Source organism: Monodon monoceros, unplaced genomic scaffold (genome assembly GCF_005190385.1).
Source record: "Monodon monoceros isolate NGI ecotype Baffin Bay Population unplaced genomic scaffold, NGI_Narwhal_1 Super_Scaffold_3, whole genome shotgun sequence".
NCBI lineage: Eukaryota > Metazoa > Chordata > Mammalia > Artiodactyla > Monodontidae > Monodon > Monodon monoceros.
This window is the reverse complement of record NW_021703780.1, coordinates 5902774-5923940: the sequence shown is the minus strand read 5'-3', so window position 1 is coordinate 5923940 and position 21167 is coordinate 5902774. Positions and strand designations below refer to the sequence as shown.

The window sequence follows — 21167 nt, the reverse complement described above, 5'->3', positions numbered from 1 at the left end:
AAAAAAAAAAAAAAAAAAAAAAAAAAAAAGAGTCATGTACCACAATGTTCATTGCAGATCTATTCACAATAGCCAGGATGTGGAAGCAACCTAAGTGTCCATCGACAGATGAATGGATAAAGAAGATGTGGCACATATATACAATGGAATATTACTCAGCCATAAAAAGAAACGAAATTGAGTTATTTGTAGTGAGGTGGATGGACCTGGAGTCTGTCATACAGAGTGAAGTAAGTCAGAAAAAGAAAAACAAACACCATATGCTAACACATATATACGGAATCTAAAAAAAAAAAAAAAAAAAAAAAAAGGTTCTCAGGAACCCAGGGGCAGGACAGGAATAAAGACACAGACGTAGAGAATGGACTTGAGGACACAGGGAGGGAGAAGGGGAAGCTGGGACGAAGTGAGAGAGTGGCATGGACATATATATACACTACCAAATGTAAAACAGATAGCTAGTGGGAAGCAGCCGCATAGCACAGGGAGATCAGCTTGGTGCTTTGTGTCCACCTAGAGGGGTGGGATAGGTAGGGAGATGTAAGAGGGAAGAGATATGGGGATACATGTATATGTATAGCTGATTCACTTTGTTATAAAGCAGAAACACACCATTGTAAAGCAATTATACTCCAATAAAGATGTCAAAAAAAAAAAAAAAGACACATGCACCCCAATGTTCATTGCAGCACTATTTACAATAGCCAGGTCATGGAAGCAACCTAAATGCCCACTGACAGATGAATGGATAAAGAAGATGTGATACATATATACAATGGAATATTACTCAGCCATAAAAAGGAACGAAATTGGGTCATTTGTAGAGACGTGGATGGATCTAGAGACTGTCATACAGAGTGAAGTAAGTCAGAAAGAGAAAAACAAATATCGTATATTAACGCATATACGTGGAACCTAGAAAAATGGTACAGATGAACCGGTTTGCAGGGCAGAAATAGAGACACAGATGTAGAGAACAAACATATGGACACCAAGGTGGGGAAAGTGGCGGGGGGGAGGGGTGGCGGTGGTGGGATGAGCTGGGAGATTGTGATTGACATATATACACTAATATGCATAAAATAGGGGCTTCCCTGGTGGCGCAGTGGTTGAGAGTCCGCCTGCCGATGCAGGGGACACAGGTTCGTGCCCCGGTCTGGGAAGATCCCACACACCGCGGAGCAGCTAGACCCGTGAGCCATGGCCGTTGAGCCTGCGCATCCAGAGCCTGTGCTCCGCAACAGGAGAGGCCACAACAGTGAGAGGCCCACGTACCGCAAAAAAAAAAAAAAAAAAAAAAAAAATGCATAAAATAGATAACTAATAAGAACCTGCTATATAAAAAAATAAATAAAATAAAATTCAAAAATTCAGAACTACACCTCCAGCCCATTCTGTCTCTGAAACAGCCTCCGAAGAGTGCAAAACTGGAGAGAGTAAAGAAGTAAAGTGACTGCCACACAGACAAAAACTTGTCCCTTTTGGAGTGTCTGCAGAAAAGCTGCCCAATACGTCACACGCCCACTTATCATCCTGAATCTTACTTTGTCCACACAGTTGCTGAGCACCTAAGGCGGGCAAGCTCCTCCCGAACCGGGTCTGCTGGGGGTGAGAAAGCTCCACCAGCCCTTCCTATCAGAAACAGCTCCTCAGTGATTTCTGACACCACAACAGCTTCTCCCTCTTCACACCTCACTGCTTCAGTTCTCCTTCCTTTTCTTTGTGTCTTTCTCTTCTGACAAGTTCTTTGGATTTTGAATAAAGTATCAAGAAACAAGGGGTAACTCACAGGGACAGCCCCAGAAAGGCCAGAGACACCACCACCACCCCCTGCCTTTAACTTGGAGGAACCCTTATTACTACCCCAGCAATTCCCGATGTTTCTTGTGGGCAAGACCCTCCTCGAGGATCTGATGAAAATTATGGACCCTCCCACAGATAAAAGGACATACTACACCCAACATTTTCCTTCAGTATCAAGGGGGTCAGGGGCCCCAGAAACTCATCCGGGATAAGAATCCTGGTTTTACTTGATATATAACCCACCTTCCTTGAAACTGCGAATCAAGACCATTTTACTAAAATTCCCATGAGGTTTCAGAAACGCACAAAGAAAACATCCTTTCAGATCATCCCCACCCATCTAAATTTAAAGATGCGTAAGGTGAAATTATATACTGTTTGAAAAAAAAAAAGCAAGCAAAGTTTCCCTATGTTGGGCTTCCCTGGTGGCGCGGTGGTTGAGAGTCCGCCTGCCGATGCAGGGGACACGGGTTCGTGCCCTGGTCCGGGAGGATCCCACATGCCGCGGAGCGGCTGGGCCCGTGAGCCATGGCCGCTGAGCCTGTGCATCCGGAGCCTGTGCTCTGCAACGGGAGAGGCCACAACAGTGAGAGGCCCACATAACGCAAAACAAACAAACAAACAAAACACAATCAGAGAGACAAGTCTCTGGAATTAAAAATTTCCAGAATATAACTAAGACTCTCATTGAAATATGGACCCACTCCCTCCCCTCACTTAAAAAAGATACTTTAAAAAGTCCACCAAGTAACTTCCTCAATCCACAAGGGGAAGCAAGGAGAGGAGAGGGCCAACCTGACAGACTTGACCCTGAAACTTCCATCCTCTGATCTTGGATGTAAATGATCTGAATATCAAGAATGTCTTTCGATTAAGCTGAGTAACAAGAGTCACTACTCTGTTTGTTTGTTTTGGGTTCCACCAGGCCTGAGGGATTCACACAACTCCAAGAGTGGAAAAGTACAGGACGGTTCTTGGAAGAAAGTTCAAGATACCCATTAGCTCTATCACCACCACCTCAAAAAAAGGAAAAAGAGAAGAGAAGAGAAGAGAAGAGAAAAGGACCAATGAGGAGAGGCTGTATCCTGGAGACAGAACCTCCAGGAAGCTGAAGGGGTGGGTCCCGGGCTCCTGAGGGAGGCTGCTGCATTTCTGGATTTGCATTCCCCACAGGCTTTGCCCAGATCTGATGGAAGCAGGATGGCCTGAAGAGGGCAGAGGTCCCTCTGTGAGGATGACGGGGAGGGCAGGCCAGCCCCAGCCCCAGAGGAGATAAGGGACAATGCTATGCGAAGCCAGAAAGCAAAGATTAAGGATCCTGTCTCCAGGTCAATGAGATAGCAAAGAAGAGATGAAAGATAAAAGGGAAGATGGTCTAGAAACAAAGCTTCCCAGCTTATGAAAACCCGCAGGGTTCTTGAAGTGAAATCTAAACTCTGTCCTAAGGCCCCCAGGAAAAGGCTTGGATGCCTAGGATGACAGCAGAAGCCCACAAACCAGACGGTGGGGAGCTTTACAACACCGAACCAGGACAGAGGCGGTGTGGAGCCTACACAGATGTCCACAAATACTTGGGATGGTTGATCCCCTGATTGAAACAGCCGGTTTGGGCCAACCCAGGACCGGCTAACAGAGTGTGAGTTTAGAGGAGTTCAGATACTAAAATGTTCTGGGCTACTCGGGGGCTTAACAAGCAGCAAGAACATCTCTCTTAGGATGGGCTGACTGATGCAGGAAGTCTTGGCTAGGCTGGGGATGAAACCCAAGCCGACTAGTGTGCACCACGGCCATGCCTGCAAAGCTCGGGGCAAAACCGTCTCCTCTAACCAGGACGGCCTCGCGTGTGCTCTGAAGGCTGACAGCTGTGACTACGGCTCTGAGTTCCAGGAAGTTGATGTGTTTCTTGGCTGAGAGTTCAGTCTATGCCTTGGGTAGGGCGGCAACCCATGCACGGCCCCCTCCCCCTCGCTGGCACAGGCTTTGCTCAAAGGGAGCCTTGGAGTGTCACGTAGAGCATTCGAGCGGTACAGCGGGGCACGGTGAGCTGCTCCAGCCAGCCCTGGATCCTACCCGCAGGGGGAGCGCGGATGCACCCCTCGGCACCGGCCACGTGCAGGCAGAGCCGGGAGGTGCGGGGAGGGCAGCAACCCGGGGTCCCACGGCCGTGTGTGTGGCCCCCGGGTGGTCTTCTGGGCTCTGCCTCCACAACATGCCCCCTCTGGATGGAGGACTTGCTGACCCACGTTCGCAGTGCTCTGGCCTCAGTTTTCCTCTGGCCTTCTCTCCCACCGGCCCTCACACTCTCTGTTCAGTTTCTTCCCCCAGAACATACACCTGCACCCCTCCCCTGATCCCATCCCTCAGGGGCCACTGTTCACATGAAGCCTCCCGGATTGCCACCAGTCGAAGCCTCTCTGTTCCAAACTCTACCTCTGCGGCGCTCGCACTGAAAGGCTAGGATGAAGACTAATGATGAGAGCGGCTAACACCTTCTGAACACTGTCTGCCACAAGCTAAAGGGCATCATCTTACTCGATCCCTGTAACAGCAACCCTGTGAGGGTCAGCCCCACCGCACAGCCCCCAAGACCACGGTGGGAGAGCAAAGCGAATCCAGACTCTAAACTCTGTTCAGTTTCTGTTGGACAACATTTCCAACTCCTAGCGCGGGGCTTGAGAGAACAGACGCACTCCCTGTCACATTTTCGGACTTCTAACAATGGTCTTCTGAGTCACCTCTGCCCCTCCAGTGCGCGGCTTCCCATTTCTGCCTGTTTCTAGGCAGGAAGAAGGTGCTCTCTGCTCCCACCTTCACCTCTGGCAGGAGAAGGACTGGACTCCCACCCCAGACTAACAAGTTCACTGCATGGAGTCTGCGTCCACGCACGGTCCCTGCTGAGAAAAGGGATGGGGGTCCACGTTCTACACCCTGCGGTTCTCCAAGCAGGCAACTGGAAGGAAGCCACCAGGCTCCTGAAATCCCAAACATCCCAGTCCTGTGGGAGAGGCTGGATCCCACTGATCCACTGACAGGAGCTCGAGCTCAGAAGTGACCTGAGTCCTCCGGGGCCTTCCGCTTCCACACGAATCGATTGCAGACTTGGAGTCCACGCTTTGGGGTCCTCTCCTGGGGTGTGGAGGAGACACGTGTGTAGGAAGTACTGGGGGGCAGGAGATGGGGAGCACAGATGGTGGAGAGTGAGCCGCAGAACTGCACAGATCAAAATTAAGCAAACAGGGGCTTCCCTGGTGGCGCAGTGGTTGGGAGTCCACCTGCCGATGCAGGGGACGCGGGTTTGTGCCCCGGTCCGGGAGGATCCCACGTGCTGCGGAGCGGCTGGGCCCGTGAGCCATGGCCGCTGAGCCTGCGTGTCCGGAGCCTGTGCTCCGCAACGGGAGAGGCCACAGCGGTGAGAGGCCCGCATACGACAAAAAAAAAAAAAAAAAAAAATTAAGCAAACACCATGCGAAGGTTGGAGTCTTGCCTACAAGAAATGGGGGACAAAAAGTCCTCCGTGCTGGGGAGCCCCACAGGGCCCTGCTCAGCATCAGAAGGAAACCTTACAGTCTCATCTACTCAGTGAGAGGTTAACTACTACTGACCCTCGCTCCAGCACGGCCACCCCAGAGTCGTCCCGTCCAGCGGCATCACAGACCTTGCTTTAGAAATGCAGTCTCAATAAATGTGAGTCAGTCATGACGCTGTACACCTTAAACCAACACAGTGCTGTACATCAATTATATCTCGATTAAACTGAGAGAAAGAAGAAATGCAGGTTCTCGGGCGCCACCCAGAACTGCTGCATCAGAAACTCCCCTGGGGGCGGGCCCTGGAGTCTGTTTGTTGGCCCCCAGGGGATTAGATCCAGCTTTGAGGACCAGTGCTTTACATAGAATTCTGGAAGGAGGGTGACACAAAACCAAGGATCTCCCTGAAAAACATTCCTTCTATGAGGATTTGGAAGAAGCCGCTGGCTTTTCATACTCCCAGGATCAAAAATCAAGGCACTGGAGCAGAGACTCAGACCCCAGTTCTAACTTTAGCTTTATTTACCACAAAGAAATTAAAAAAAAAAAATTAAAACAATAAGGGCGGAGGGAGAGGGATAAATCTATGTGGGGTTATTTTAGCTTCCTCAGGAGTGGGCACGTGTGGGACGTGAGCTTCAGACAGGGCAGGGCCAGCCTGCAGTGCACAGAAAGCAGAACCACTCAGCCTGGGCTCCCCCCCAGGCAGCTCTGGATCCTCAAAGCCCCCTCTCCAGCATTCACCAAACTTGTGTCACTCACAGATAAGTTCCTTCCGGGGTGCTGAGGGATGGTCTCCAAAGTTGAGGCCTTTGGCCGGGATCTCCGGTGGCCCTGGACACCCTCACGGTCCCCCCAGGTCACTGCCCTTCTCTGCTGCTCCTGGCAGTAAATGTGCTGCAGGGGCGGGAAGGCAACCCCAGAGTACCCCCAGCCTCAGAACTAGCTCACTGTCTACTGCGGTTTCTCTCTTAATGTGACCCACGGTGGAGGGAGAAAAATGGAACGGAGACTGTTCCTACGGCCTAGAGCGGCTGCCCCTTCCCGCTCAGGCTTCAGGGGCCCCAGCGGGTACCAGGAATAACACAGGCTGCTGATGCTACCTTTCAAAAGGAACACTCTAATATTCAGTAAAGTGTGTGGGGAAGGGGTGCCACAAGGGAGAGGGACAGTCTCTCTTTTAAAAATAAAAACCACTTGGACATTTTAATTGCTACATTTACCTACAACTTCAGCAGGGAGGCGAGTGCCGACCGGGAAGACAGGGTTCTTGCTCACCAAGCCTATCTACGTGAGTCAGAGTAAATTCACTATTTAAAATAGGAACCGCTGGAAAGGTGGGGAGATTTCCTGGTACATATGCTGGACGAAACCGTCCTGCGGTCCCCACTCTGCCTCCTGCATCCCTCTGTGAGGGCTCTTGGCTTCTCTGGAGGGAGGAAACGGGGCCAGGTCCCAATTACATGCCTTCCTGCGAAGAGATGACTCCACCCCTGCAGCTCTGCCCCCCACCCCTATCTCATCGCCCCACCAGGATCTCATCTCACTGCTGCCAGACTCGGAGCCACGGCTTCTGCAGCTGCCACACGGCAACCATTTGTTCTCAGTGGCCTCTCTTCAGGGAGGGGCCTGGTGGCCCATGGGCGCAGCCCTGTCCCTCTCTCCAGGTGAGCCAATCTTTTCCCGGCCACCAGGATCTGGTATTTAATCACCTTCTTGCCCAACTTGGCAGACACCTGTATGGTTCTCTACTCTGCAAGGAAGCTGGTGAGAAAGGGGGTGCGGGAGCCCTCAGGCTGAGCAGAGGGGCAGAGGACCCAGGGCACCCTCACCTACCCCCGGGGCAGGGCCGGGCCTTCCCTAAGGCAGGAGATGTCTCACAAGAGCACCCTGCGGTGGGGGGGGGGGGCGGATAAGGGTTAGGGTCCCTGCCCCACCCTTAGATCTGCTCTGCTGGCTTATATGGAAGTGTGGGGAGAGGCCTCCACATCTTATCTTGGCTGAAGAATTTTTAAATAGAAAGGAAAGCTATTGCTAAAAGAGAAAACAGGATTTTAGTCAGGGTATGTCACAAGTCTAGTGTTTATCCATTTATGTGTCTTTCAGAGTATCCCTTCTCTAATAACTACGGGGTATTATCTATTCGGGCATAAACTCTGGGCCAGAAAATGTGTTAGGCACTTTACATATATTTACTCCTCCCCCAAATCGTATCAGGTAATGATTAGGTTATCTGCTGGCTATTACACAGCTCTGCAGGGGCAGAGCCAGGGTTCTAGCCCAGGTTGCCCGACTCTGAAATTCTTGCACTTTCTGATGTCACAAAAAGGATCATGGAAAAGTCATCCAGAGAGGGGCGATTAGCAAGCTAGAGGACTGGGAAACAAGCCGGGGGAAAACAAGAAATGGCTGAAGGAACTGTAGGCACCTGCAGGCCTGGTGCGTGGAAGAGAGGGCACATTCCCCCGTGTCCACCATGACGGGAACGGGGTTTGGGCAGGAGGCACAAAGAAACTGGTCCGGGGCCCCATAATTCTTTATACCAGAGCTGTGAACGACTAGAGCTGCCCACAGAAGGAATGCAGCCCCGTGAAGTAATGAACTCGCTGTCTCTGGAAGTGTTCAAGCAGAGGGTGGATAACCACAACCTGGGCCTGCAATGGGTGGGAGACCAAGTCAGACAGACCAGCCTTCTGAATTCCAGATTCAGCACTTCTAAGAGGACAGCCCCTTTTTCATCCTACTGTAAGATTCAGAAGGATGCACCAGGAGAATACACCCCAGCAGCACAGCCTAAGGAGCACACGACGTGGAGTCTTCTGTCTTGGACTGGAAACTCAGCTTGCCACCAGTGGAGCGACTTGAGTCTCTGAGTCTCAGTTCCCTCATCCGGAAAATGAAGCTAGTAATACCAGACCTCCATACTTTACAGTACAGAAATCAATCAAAGGAACATTAACTGAAACACTTTACAAACGGCACGGCACGCCCAGTGTGAGCTACTGATGCCACGCTATTCGCCTCCCGACGCTCCAGGTTAGCTGGGCCCTCGGCTGGCCCTCCCCCAGCCCCTCCATCCGCCTTCGGCACCCCTCTTGGACTGCCCTGGCTCATGGAGGGCAGGGCCCAGTTTGCTGATCTTAAAAAAAAATTCTGCTCCAGCCCCCAAGTTTAACAATGAAGTATAAATATAATTTAGCTTATCACAAATGCAATCCCATCGACAATTAGGAGTAAAACAGCTGCTGCCAGCTCCCAGGGCTGCATGGCCAGCAGGAAATAAAACGCCTCCGGCTTCAGGTCACCGCTGAAACAAATCCTGGTCAGCCTCACATGTGCTTAATCAAGGAAGTCTGCACCGCGGGCTCCCACAGGACCCGAGGGCTCTTCCCCACCCTTTCCTGCATCTCTCCCCTCCCAGCTCTAGAACCCGAGCACAGTGCAGCTGACACCCCGCAAGCTGCCCCAGCCTCTCAGCAGCTGGACCATAGTGATTGCGTTTGCTCTGGACACTCCTCTGATGTGGGCCTCAGCGCCTGCAGTCACACTTACAGCTTGGGGAGGAAGCTGGGGTAAAGTTCAGTAGCAGTTTGCAGAGTTTTAGGCAATATCCTGCAACTCTTTCACAGGCCCTGAGGTCGTGGGGCTGTCTCTTCTCTCCAATAGGCTCGGTAAAGGGTCAGGCTGCAGAAACAGGATTCTCTACTTTTCCCTTGAGGAGGGGCTGGATGCCAGCTGAGCACCCCCAGGACAGGTGGTTACCCTAGCATCTGGGCTGCACATTCCCAGAATTCAGGGCGGGTTCAGCACGACACCCCTTATAAAACCAAAATGACTCTGCGGAAGATAAAAGTGTTGCTGGAAAAGCTTCTAGCTCAGTGGAAGGAGGAGATCACATCTTTCCTCACCCAGCGTATCAGAAAGGCAGTCAGCTGGGGTCAAAATTTCACAGTGGGTGAGCAGACATTACAAACTGTCAGCTGAGAATGACTCTGAGTGTGCTGGGCCCAACGACCACGGGCTCCAAGGGCTGCCCGCTATGCCTCCTAACGAGTGACCATTTTCCCCTCTATTTTGCCTCTAAGAAAATTATTCACCACTCTATCTATGAAGAAAAACAAATAATCTGAGATACAAGACGTTGATAAGTGTTTATCACAAGCCAACCAACCAAAAACACTAGCAAGCAAATGGTGTTTCTTAAAGCAAACTGAGCACAGGCCCAAAGCTGCTACGGGCAGGATGGGGCACTGGGAGGGAAGAGTGGCGCGTGCGGCCGAGGTCCCCCTCCCCGAGCTGTAAAGAGCTGCTGGGCAAGCACCTGGGGAGGAAGGCAGTAGTGGACCAGCCGGTCCTGGAGGAAGCCTGGGCTCTGTTTCTCCCCAACAGCCAGGAGGGTGTGGGGTGTCTCGCTGAACCAAGGGCCGAAGCCCGGCGGGTCTGAAACAAGTATACTGTGCCCAAAGCACGTCTGCTGTCTGCATCTGCCTGAGCTCACGCGGCGGCCCTGACCAGGCCCAGGCTCTTCAAGGTGGGGTCCCGTTTTACAAGCCCCACCCTGAGAAAACGACTACCCCTTCACAAGTCATTAAACTCACCCTAAAGTGACAAAGAACAGGAAGGAAATTCCAAAAGGGGAGATCCGCACCAGTCGGACAGATCCCCTCCCTTAGGCTCTCAGGCCCAAGCGAGAACCCAGCCAGCGGAGGAGGGAACCTGAGAGGAGAGCACACGCCACTGAGAAATCAAGGAAACTGAGCCGGCCTCCTGCGCTCCCCACTGGCTAGGCCAGCCTGACACTTCCTCCCGGTCCCCAGGGTCACACACCTCCACAGGGAAACCTCTGGGGCACGAAGATCTGGAAACCCAAGCTAATGCCCATTTAACTTAAGCTGACATTACAGTACCAACATTACAGACATTCCTAGTCACATGGACCGCTGTGGTTGAAAAAGACTGGCCTCTACCAATATTTCCGTGGTACAGAACTGATCTTGTGCGTTTGGGAAACCACTCCGCGCTTCTCCAGGAGAGTTCTCTAACACGCCTGCAACCATAAAGCTGAGGTTTCCCTGCTCACCCCCTTCACTCGACTTGAATGCCTGCGATAAAGGCCCCCCCGTGTTGTTCAAAAAGAACATCCCTGCTCTTCCCTTTTATCTTCCCTTAACAGTTTGCCATCCAGTGATAGAAAGGGCCTCGCCTCCAACAGTCCCGGCCTTTTATCTCCCGCTGACCTGACCACGCAACAACATGAAGCCAGGGGCTGGGTTTCCTGCAGCTCGCCTAGAGGGGCTGTTTGACTCGTTTAAAATATGACTGGCCTCCAAAACCTTGGAACGATGCCGAGCAACACCCACCCAGCATCCATTTCAGCTCGGGCTTTAAAAGCCTCCAGGTGCAGTCGACCAGCACCCTCCCAACCCCACCCCCGCGCCTCCGTGTGGTACAGGCTCACCGCTTCCAAGGAGAGCTCGCTTTCCGGGCTCACGCACATATCTGCTTTCCGTCCGCAGCAAACCTAAGAGCTCTCTTCATCAAAGTCCAGAAAACCCTAGAAGTTAGTTACGGTAGCTCCAGTTGAAGTCTGAGTTTATACTGCTATTATTAAAGTAATTCGGTAGCGTTTAATAACATCCTTAACTACTGGAACGCAGGGAGCACACCACGTGCTTCCCTGCATAATAAGCAAGTGGTCTGGGATACACCGGACCCCTCGTCTGCAGAGTGAGGACAGGCCATGACCTCTGACGTCCTTCCCAGGCCTAACTCTCATATGAGACTCAGCTCTGCCGGGATGCCTGGGTGTTCTTAGGCCTGGTCTCTAAAGACCTCCACCTGCCTCATGCTACAAGCATTCTCGTGAATATCCAGGACCAAACTCCACCTCTTAAGGAATCAAGGCAGATGTGGGGTTGTGTGCCACTTACGGGGTGGGACGACCAGAGGGCGTCCAACACACCAGAGCACAGAGGGCCCTGACTCCCCGCGTTCAAGGCCAGGACTTCCATTTTCTTGGCATCACATCAGCACGTGTGAAGTTATTAGGTTCCGAGGATGATAAGATCAGATGTTTGAAACAGTCCCCCAGAGTTCCTTTCTGGGGTATAAGGAATCTTTCCAAAGCCAATTAATGAAAAGAAAAAACTTTCTGGCCTAAACACACGTCCCCTAACCGCTCACAATCTCAGAGACAAGAGGGAGGGGCGGGAGAGAGGTGATGGAGTGGTGACATACGCAAGGCAGTGGAGAAAATGGGGGCGAATGAGTGACAGAAGCCAGGTTACGCATTAAACCCACAACAATTCCTGTGCCAACACTCCAAAATGGAGCCGGTACTTTTAGGATCTTTTTTTATGAGGCGAGATACCAGAGTAAAAAAGAGTGTGCACAGCCCAGAGCGGCCACACTGCCCCCATGCAACACCACCAAACACGCTGCCTCCTGTACGGCCCCTCTCCTGTCGCCACAGGACTGGGCTGTGTCACTGGCCCATCTGAGAACAGGAGCCGGCTGATCAGTTCAGCCCCACCGGCCGAACGGCAAGCGCTCCACGTCCTGAACTTCCTCCCAGCCACGAAGTCAGGAACAACCTGTACAGACAAAGAAAACAGAAAACTTGCGAAACAACGGCATCTACCGTGCTCCCTGAATATGCCCGAGGAAACTTTTTCAAAGCGCTTTAAGATGCTTCATTACAATTCTGGAAAGAAAACGCAGTCCACTGCACCCAGGCACGCACATGTTCACACAAACCCAATTTCATGCTCTGCCAGCCCCACGACGAAAATGCAGAAGTCAAAATATAACTCGAGAGAGTGGCCCTGGTTACTTAACAGATCGGAATTATAACTGACAATTTTCCAAAATTATATGAGAGGCCAGGGACATTCTGGCAGGTTTCCAATCTGGAAACAGAATTTGCCTAAGGGGGAAAAAATAAAGGTCTAACAGATTATACAATCTGCTACCTAGCCACAGTGAAAATGCTGTGCTGTTTAGATGGGGATGTGAGGAAAAAAAAAACAAACCTCACCGTCTCTTTATTCTTTGTAGTTAACCCCTAATGCTATGCCGTAGCCAAGGCAGGAATAACCCTCTCGGGGCTTCACCACCAAGAAACTACTAATTGTGGGGATGACTTTTTTTACCCTATCAGCCAAGATTCATTTAATGGGATCACAGTTTGGAAGATGGATATGCAAAGTAATTCCTAGTTCCGCTGGCCTTACGTGGAGATTCTGAAAGTACCACGCAATCAGTGCCAGTCACACATTCTGTACAACCCGAATACAGTCAGATGTTATTATTCGCATCCACAACATTAGGCAAATGCTGTTTTAATTTTTTTAGCTTGAAGAAAGGGAAAACAAAGGGACATATTAATTCATCAAAGTTGCCAGGCCCTGAAACTTTCACAGCTTCTTCTCACTTATCATTTCGACGGCTTCAGCCACCAAACAGCTTTCATTTAAAAAAATGAGTGTCTTCAGTTTCCTGCAGTTTGAGTTCCAGGCCCATCCTTGCTGCTTTCAGTGTGCTAGAGCCAAAGCCGGGGCGAGTGCACAGAAAATGTGCGTTCTCTGCAGGGGTTAAAATGAGTTAAGAGGCTCTATGCTATTTTTGTACCCTGGATGTAGGGCAAGATTTGGTATCATTGTGAAACCCTGAAACGGGATGATGCTCATTCTCAGACATCAGTCTACTTCAAGCTCCAGATGTTAGAACCACCAAGAGCTGGAAGATAGAGCCCCCGGCCTCAAAGGCTGATACTTAGGCTGGGGAGATAGAGTAGACAGGACACAAAGAGATAAATTCCAATCCAAGGGAAAATGGATTATGAGCCACAAGCTTGAAAGGCTGCAGGGCTCCCCAGAGGTAAGTCATCAAGCGTGAGGGAAGTGGGGCAAAAGCAAACCTGAGCTTGGAGGAAAGATCCGGCTTTCAGAAGACAGGGCATTCCAGTCAGAAGGAAATGCATGAGGGAAAAGCATGGAGGCCCTAGAGGTACATCCAGATGGGACACCGTGCCATGAGAGCACTAGCTCCTAAATGCCTACATTTTCACCCTTCTCCAGCAAAATGAGGACTTACTGAGATTCTCACAGTGCTGAATGCATTCGTTTTTTCAGGTTAAAGTGTCCCCTTTTAAGAGGAAATGATAGGTTTCCCTGGTGGTGCAGCGGTTAAGAATCGCCTGCCAATGCAGGGGACACGGGTTTGAGCCCTGGTCCGGGAAGATCCCACATGTCACGGAGCAACTAAGCCTGCGAGCCGCAACTACTGAGCCTGCGCGCCTAGAGCCCGTGCTCCACAACAAGAGAAGCCCGCGCACTGCAACCGAGTAGCCCCCACTCGCCACAACTAGAGAAAACCCACGCGCAGCAGCAAAGACCCAATGCAGCCAAAAATTAAATAAATGAATAAATTTTTTTTTTTTTTTTTAAAAAAGAGGAAATGATAAAGACAGTAGGTGGTTGGGACTGTTTTTTAACGCCCTTACTTGGCAAAAGAAAAAAATGGCAATCCCCTGTGTAACTGCCAGAGCTTTGCCTTCGGTCTCTGGCCCATGCAAACAAAACCCTTGGGAGCCATCAGACTACACCAGCCCACTATGCAAAAGGAGGAAGAGTGGAGTGGGGGAAACGGCAAAGATGGGGCTGGCAAAACGATGCTGAGGTCAAGGCTCCACCTCAGAGGGGTGAACTTTATCCTGTGGCTGTGGGAACCCACTGAAGCCCCCATCACTCTTCTGGAAGAAAACCTCTGGGATGAAATAATCGTAACCATATTTTCAAAAACTCTTGGCAGCAGTTTAAAAACTTGACGATTAGAGGCACATAACCCAGATAGGAGGTTACTGCAATACAGTCTAAGGGACAGACATGAGGAGCACGGGGTCAGGAGAACATCACCGAGGGACCGACCAGGCTACCAGGAGTGAGGGCGAAGGTCAGGGAGGCGCTGGGCTTCCTGCGCTGGCAACAGACTGGGCCACAAGGCAGTTAACTTCGATGCAGGAAAAATTCCCAGTACAGGAGAGAACGAAGAGAATACAGCAGGAAGGGACTGGTTACTGAGTAGCAGGATTAAGCAAGGAGTTCTGTTTAAAAGAAATCCAAAGACTGTCCCTAGCCAGAAAGGAGCAGATGGGAAAAAGGAGAAGGTTCTGGAGGAGGCGGGAAAGGAGGGCCGGGGGGCTGTCAGGCACAGGAAGATGAGACACTTGCGGTCGAACGGAATACATAACATATGCAGACATAAATGCGCGTATTCATTGTCAAATGGGCTGCTGACGTGGGGGGAAAGTGCTTAAACAGCCTTAACTTACAGGTTACAAGTCCACACAAAACTGTAACAAATACAAAACAAGACAAAACCGAAATCCATCCTGCTCTCCCTTTCAAGAGCCTAGCCTATAAAACGAACATGTTAGATGCTGGGTAAAACCTTTTATTGAATCGATACGGTCTAGAGCGGCACTGTCCAAAGACGAAAAGAATCTCTGTGCTGTCCAGTCCGGCAGTCTCGAGCCACGCATGGCCGCTGAGCACTAATGTGGCCAAGGGACTAAATTTAAAATTTTCATTTCAGTTAAACAGCCACATGTGCCTAGCCAGCTGTTGTACTGGACAGTGTAGGTCTTATGGTATCCTTTTTCTCCAGTAATCTTGAGTTACTAGATGGTGGTCCTTAATTCATTCGTTTGCTTCTCACGGTTTTCAAGCCCTAAAGCAGGAATAGAGATGCTCTAGTATAGTTTTAACTGGAAGGCATGGGAGGGCAGTGAGTGAGCTGACCCCAGAAGTAACTTACTTTGCTATGTTTCTTTATTCTTCCCAGGGTTTATCAGAGTTTCAATGTATAAAGGGAAATAACCCACGAAACCAACAACAGAGGGACATCTCCTAAGCTAGGCTCGCTTCTTCTCGGCGAGTCATCAGCTCCCTGCCCTGTCTACCCAAAACCTGCTCAGGCCTAGTCCCACCTCACTCGCGAAGGTCAGTGTGTGAAAACATGGGAAAATGTTAAGTTAGACCAAGGTTAGAAAGCAATCTAGTACATTTAGGCATTCTATGTTACAACGTATTCATGGATAAGTCTGGCAGAGGCCACCTGAAATGAGATACGCATCATGGGACTACAGTGAGTGGTCCTTTAAAAATAAAAGTATAATTTAATGCCACTGTAAACTTGATTTTTGTAATTTAAAGTTATTTTTTTAAAAAGATACAAGAAAGAAAGTAATCAAACTGCATTCCTTTTCAAGCTGTTTAACTGTTCCCTCCTTCCTTCTCTCCCTTCTGACCCTTACCTTTCTTTAGTCACAGCCCAGTGCCCAGCACACAGTAGGTTTTTATATAGTTCATCCTATAAATCTGGGCCACCTACTAGGGGTGATATGATCAGGTTGATAAGCACTGCTCTACAGACAAGCGCAAAACTCATACCCTTGAAACTATGTAAAATTTATGTGGTATCATTTCTTTTTTTTGGGGGGGGAGTCCATAAATTTGATCAGATTTTCAAACCTTCCTTTTTCTTATGAAGATGAGATTTACCATGTAATTCACTTCAAATAGTGTCTGATACATGGCAATAACTCAATAAAAGTTAGTGGCATCAATTCCCCCAATAAGCTCCCAATGCCTGCTATAAACAGTTATAATTTTAGGCAGAATTCGTCCTACAGAGAGGAGGTGGGGAGAGATCATTGTGAGCCCCCCGTCTATGTCACTGGGTTTACATGGTTTTGTTCTGTTCCCATTATTCCAGAAATAACTGATGGAACCAAGTTAGTTTCTTGATGATATTAGGTTAAAACAGTGCATATTATCACCGAAGGCACTGAGGAGGTCTTCTCTAAGATCCACATAATAGGTGTAAATGTGGCCCAAGCACTAGCAATTCCTGGGAATCTCAAAGGAGACCTAGAATAGAGGGTGGTCTTGTGGAGGATGTTTGTTTTTTAATTAACAAAAGGTAATGGGGGCATTAGTGAGCCTTTTAAATAGGAGCCAAGAACTTAAACTGATTCCCTCTATGCAGTCCTTACTTAAATCGCAATGCATAAATAAAATACACTGGCTGTAAAAGGGAGGATTATATCAACTGTAAAATTCAAGAGTCACAACCAGGGGAGTGGGAAGAGTGACTGTGGTGACTGAGGTTAGAAGGTGCTGGGCTGGGGGGGGGCAGCTAGCTTGGTCCTTGTTTTCTCATGTGTCCTTTGAAGGTGAAAACTAACCAATTTTTTCTGGCCTTCAAGCTGTCAGAGGATTAAAAAAAAACTCAGTCTGAAAAAATAAACAAATGAGACCTGTAATCTCCTTTCAAAAGGTGGAGGGGGGGGAATGTCCCACCTAAGGCCCTTAAATATTTCCTGATGATTGTTACCTCAATTAGTAACTATCCATCTACTACGCGACTGGGCAGGGCAGGGGATGGCGGGAGTCGGGGGAGGGGGAGAAGAGATGTTCCAGGAGCTCACCACCTAGGTGAGAAAAGAAGAAACCATGAGAAGGTAAGAGAATTTAGTGTTGTGTATGCAGTACTAATTTTAAGTCCAGAAAAACCACTGGCGTGTAAGTGGAGGGGTGTCCGAGGTGGAAGAGAGCCTGGAGGAGCTGATACCCAGGGGGGACCACGAGAAGCCCCGGAGCCAGGTCCTGCTTGCCCAAGGTGTGCGGGGCGGCAGTCGCGGGGAGCTGAGAAAGCTGGGCCGGGACGGCAGGGGGTGTCGGGGCGGCAGGGGGTGCCGGGGCGGCAGGGGTGTCGGGGTGGCAGGGGGTGTCGGGGCGGCAGGGGGTGCAGGCTGGGCCTGGGGCGGCACCAGAGGATGATGTCAGAGTTTTAAGGAAACCTGTTTGAACAAGGTATGGGACCGTGGGGGAGGGAGACCAGACTGAAATGGGAACAAAGGGAATAGAGAGGGAAAGATAAACCTGAATGCCTTTCAAAGAACTGCCGAGACCTGGAGGGAGCTGAGCAGGAAGTGGCTCCTGCCACAGGCTCCATTTCCTGGGGCATTAGCACAGCGATGGGAAGAAGTTTTCCACTGTTAAGGGGGTTGGGCTCAATTACTTTTTTAGACACTTGGCAAGTGAAGAAATGGAGTGGATGAGAAAGGAAGGTCTTGGTAACTCGGTGAGATACTGGGACTCATGAGTGCAGCGGGGAATTGACCCCTCCACAGAGAGGGGAGGCCTGAACTGGCTGAGTGGAGACTCGGAGATGAGAGGGTCCAGTACGGAGCATGAAGAACATCCACTGTGAGCCACAGACCTAGGAACAAGGGCTGGTAGGAGTGAGGTCCCCAGGAAGGGGGAGAATGTGGTGTCCAAATAGACGTGAAAGCACTAGCAACGAAGGGGCATAAAACCCCTCTGAGTCCCAAAGATGCAAGAGTAAAGCGAACGTAAGGGGGAGCTGAAGAAGTTCACAGTTGGATGGTCCTCATCTTGAGCACACAGTAGGCACTCAGTCTACGGATTAGTAATCTCAAGAAAGTAGGCAGCAGGTCAGAAGCTGTGAGTAGGAGGAAGAGAAAAGGGGAACTGATGGCTTCAGGAGCAAAAGACCCCAGGGAGCTGGCGGGAGGGAACGCAGTGGCTGAATGGGCTGAACGGGGCTTGGGCGGGGAGAGGGGTGCTCTTAGCTTAGGTCTTTACAATCACATGACCTCAAGGTGCTGGGGAACAAGAATGGGCCCAAGGGAGGAGCCAGGAGGCCCTTTGGAACCCCCTCTTCCTACTCTGGGTAAGTCTGGCATCCTGTTTCCTACTCTGGATGGCTGGCTGAGGAGAAGGGAGGAAAACCGTGTTATTTCAAATGGTTGCATCTTTTATTCCTACTATTTGAGGCAAGCCTGGTACGTTTCTTTCAACAGATGCCTGATTCACACATGTAGCTGCTTTCCTCAGCAGTAAACAAGTGGATTCTATCTACAAACAGCAAGGACACCAGGTCTGCGAGGGGAGAGAAAACCTTTTCCAAATGCCCAACCCATCCCAAATGGCTTTCACGGTGTTTTTCTCACCAGGCTGAACTTTGCAGCTCTAAACCCATCAGATGCACCTTGGTGCGGAATGCAGCCAGGAACCTGCTCAGGACCCAGTTGTTGTTCTTAAGAGGCACTCGGCCCACCCCGGGCATGGGCTGGGGCTTCCCGAGTTCTCAGGGTCAGCTGGTCCCAGCAAATCTGCACGCAGGGCCCGGTGATTCAATTAGTGTGAGTTCAGTTGCTCTTTTTTAGGTCAGTTCTTTCTTCTTTTGTTTAGATCTGACTCAAGATTTACTTCAATTATCTACACCTCTGTCAGAGCACCTAAACAAATTAACCTGTTGAACGTGATGAAGGCAAAGGAAGGGATGAAGGGAAAGGAAAGGAAGAACCTGGGTCTTTAAAAAAACACACAAATGGTCTCCTCCCTCCCCCTCCACCATCTCTGTTCTCTTAAACTACTCAAGTAGACAAGCAACTGTTTCTAACAGGAAAACGCTAGACTCCAAGTCTGAATGTGAAAACCCCGTGGTTAAGCCCCGGCTTGCAGAAAACTAAAAATTTCAGCAACCCTGGAATGAAATGTTATGTTCAGAGCTATACGAAGCATCGCAGCTGTTCCCAACCAACATGAAAACTGAAAGGGGTGATGCTATCTTTATCCTCTACCTACAGGCAAAGCTGGTACCACCCTGGGCCGGGCTGCCCAGGAGCCGGCTCAGTTCTAGGCTGCTGAGCACAAGAGACAAAGAAGGCAAAGGAACACAGGGGCCAGCAGAGCGCACCTAAGCAACAACACACAACAGAGCCACCGGGAAGAAAGAAAATGCAGTTAATCATTAAAAATTTGAAAAGGATGCAAGGAAACGGAACTGCTTGAAAAGCTGTTCTCACTGCCATTTGGAAAATCTGTTTCAATCAAGTCGAAATTCAAAAGGTTAGATCGCATCTAACTTGACCTGGATCTCCCAAGTGGAAGGAGAACCCTTTAATCAATTTTCTTGGAAGAAAAAACACATTTCTCTACTCAAACTCAGAAAGCGTCTTTAGACCACCTCATGGAATCAGGCCCCAGATGCGCATCTCAGAGAGGGCAGGTGATGGAAAATGAACGACTCCAGAAGAATCAGGAGGCAAGGGGACGAGAACAGGGCTTCGCTCACAGCTCGAAGCTGACACACAGGCTAACTGAAGGAAACGTTCTCCAGCGTGACTGGCCGTCTCACTCTGAGCAAGCGTTTCCCGCTAGCAACTCCGTGCTGCCCCTAAGAGCCCCAGGCCGCCGCCCGGCCGCGCAATGCCCAGGCCCGGCCAAGCTGCCGGCAGCCCGCCACACACATAAGCCACCAACGAACGGGGCTGTGGAGAGGGGCTCAGCTCGCAACGTGAACTGCCACCGACACACCACACTTCCTGCTCATGCCACCAGACCATCTCCATTCAAGAAAAAGTGAAAACGACCGCAGGGTGGCCACCGCAGGGCCAGCAAGCAGGATGGCACAGCAGCTGAGGCGTGGGCTCGGCAGCCACGTCGCCCGGGTTCAAATCCTGCCTCTCCCACTTGCCAGCTGTGGGGGCACCACCCTTAGTTACAGAACCTTTCTCTGCCTCGGTTTCCTCAGCGGCAAGGAGGAGACAACGGTAACACCTACTTCACACAGCTGCTGTGGGGCACGGGGGTTATGTGTGCAAAGTGGGACGGAGAACACAAACTGCCCACACGCGTATCGGCGCTTCAGCGCTGAGTCCCTAATTATCAGTCCAACGGGCGCTACAGATATCCTCTTCACCCAGGGCCGTGGTTCCCAAACTTCAGCAAGCAGCCCGAAAGCGTACTGTAACAGATTTCTGACTCAGAAGGTCTAGGGCGGGGCCTAAGAATGTGTGTTTCTAACAAGTTCCCAGGTGATGCTGAGGCTGCTGCTGGTCTGAGGCTCACGCTCTGAGAACCACCGCCCTGCGCACCGGTTAACTCCTGTGTCCTATGCTTTGGGCCTAAGCCTTACCTGGTTTACTTATCGGCACAGCGAGCCTGAATGAGAGAGAGTAAGGAGAGTGGCAAAGCAGTTTACTGCTCAGAGGATATCCAAGTGTTCTTCCACACTGCCTAGCACCCCTGCACCTCTGCATGCGGCAGATTGCACGACAAGTTCCGGCCAATGGGCTGTGGGCAAAGATGACACACATCACTTGCAGGCTGAAGCTTTTAAAAGCTGATGTGTGGCCTGCTGGCTCTCTCCTTACTGTGGCAACCTGGAAGCATGCACAGTGGCGGGCAGGGGGCTACAGGATGACAGCAGCCTGGACCCTGGGTCACTGCTGGGAAGGGAGCTGCTGTAGAGAGCTGCTGGCCTGCAGCAGATTTCACATGAAAAGCAATGACGATTTGTGCGTTGAGCCACTCAGATTTTAAAGTTTGTTTGACAGCTTAGCTTAAGCCCACTAAAACACTTCCTGTCACCGCTATAAAAAGGGCCTTTGCATCAGTCTTAAGTCCAACCTACGGACACAGGTGTGAGGTATTTTACACCACAATCAGTTAGCGAGGGTTTCTACCCTATTCTCATTCACTTCAGTTCATCAAACAGATGAGTTTGTTTTTTTTTAATCCTCCCATTTTGGGTCTGTTTTTCACCAGATATAAAAATTCTTCACTGCAACATGATTACGTAACAGTTGCCAATAATTTAGAAAGCTGAATATGCTAAGAAGTATTGAAAATGTGAAAAATAAATACAATGAAGGACTCGGGTCAAAAGTCCCATGAAAAAACCTGTGTGTGCGCATACACACACACACACACACACACACACACACACACACACACACACACA

At 50.2% G+C, this 21167-nt stretch overlaps 1 protein-coding gene across 9 annotated transcripts in view; it reads right to left on the bottom strand.

The window, feature by feature from the left end:
• The window catches only part of RREB1 (ras responsive element binding protein 1), a 177781-nt gene that overhangs the window by 74526 nt on the left and 82088 nt on the right, over nucleotides 1-21167 (bottom strand). The window lies entirely within an intron of this gene.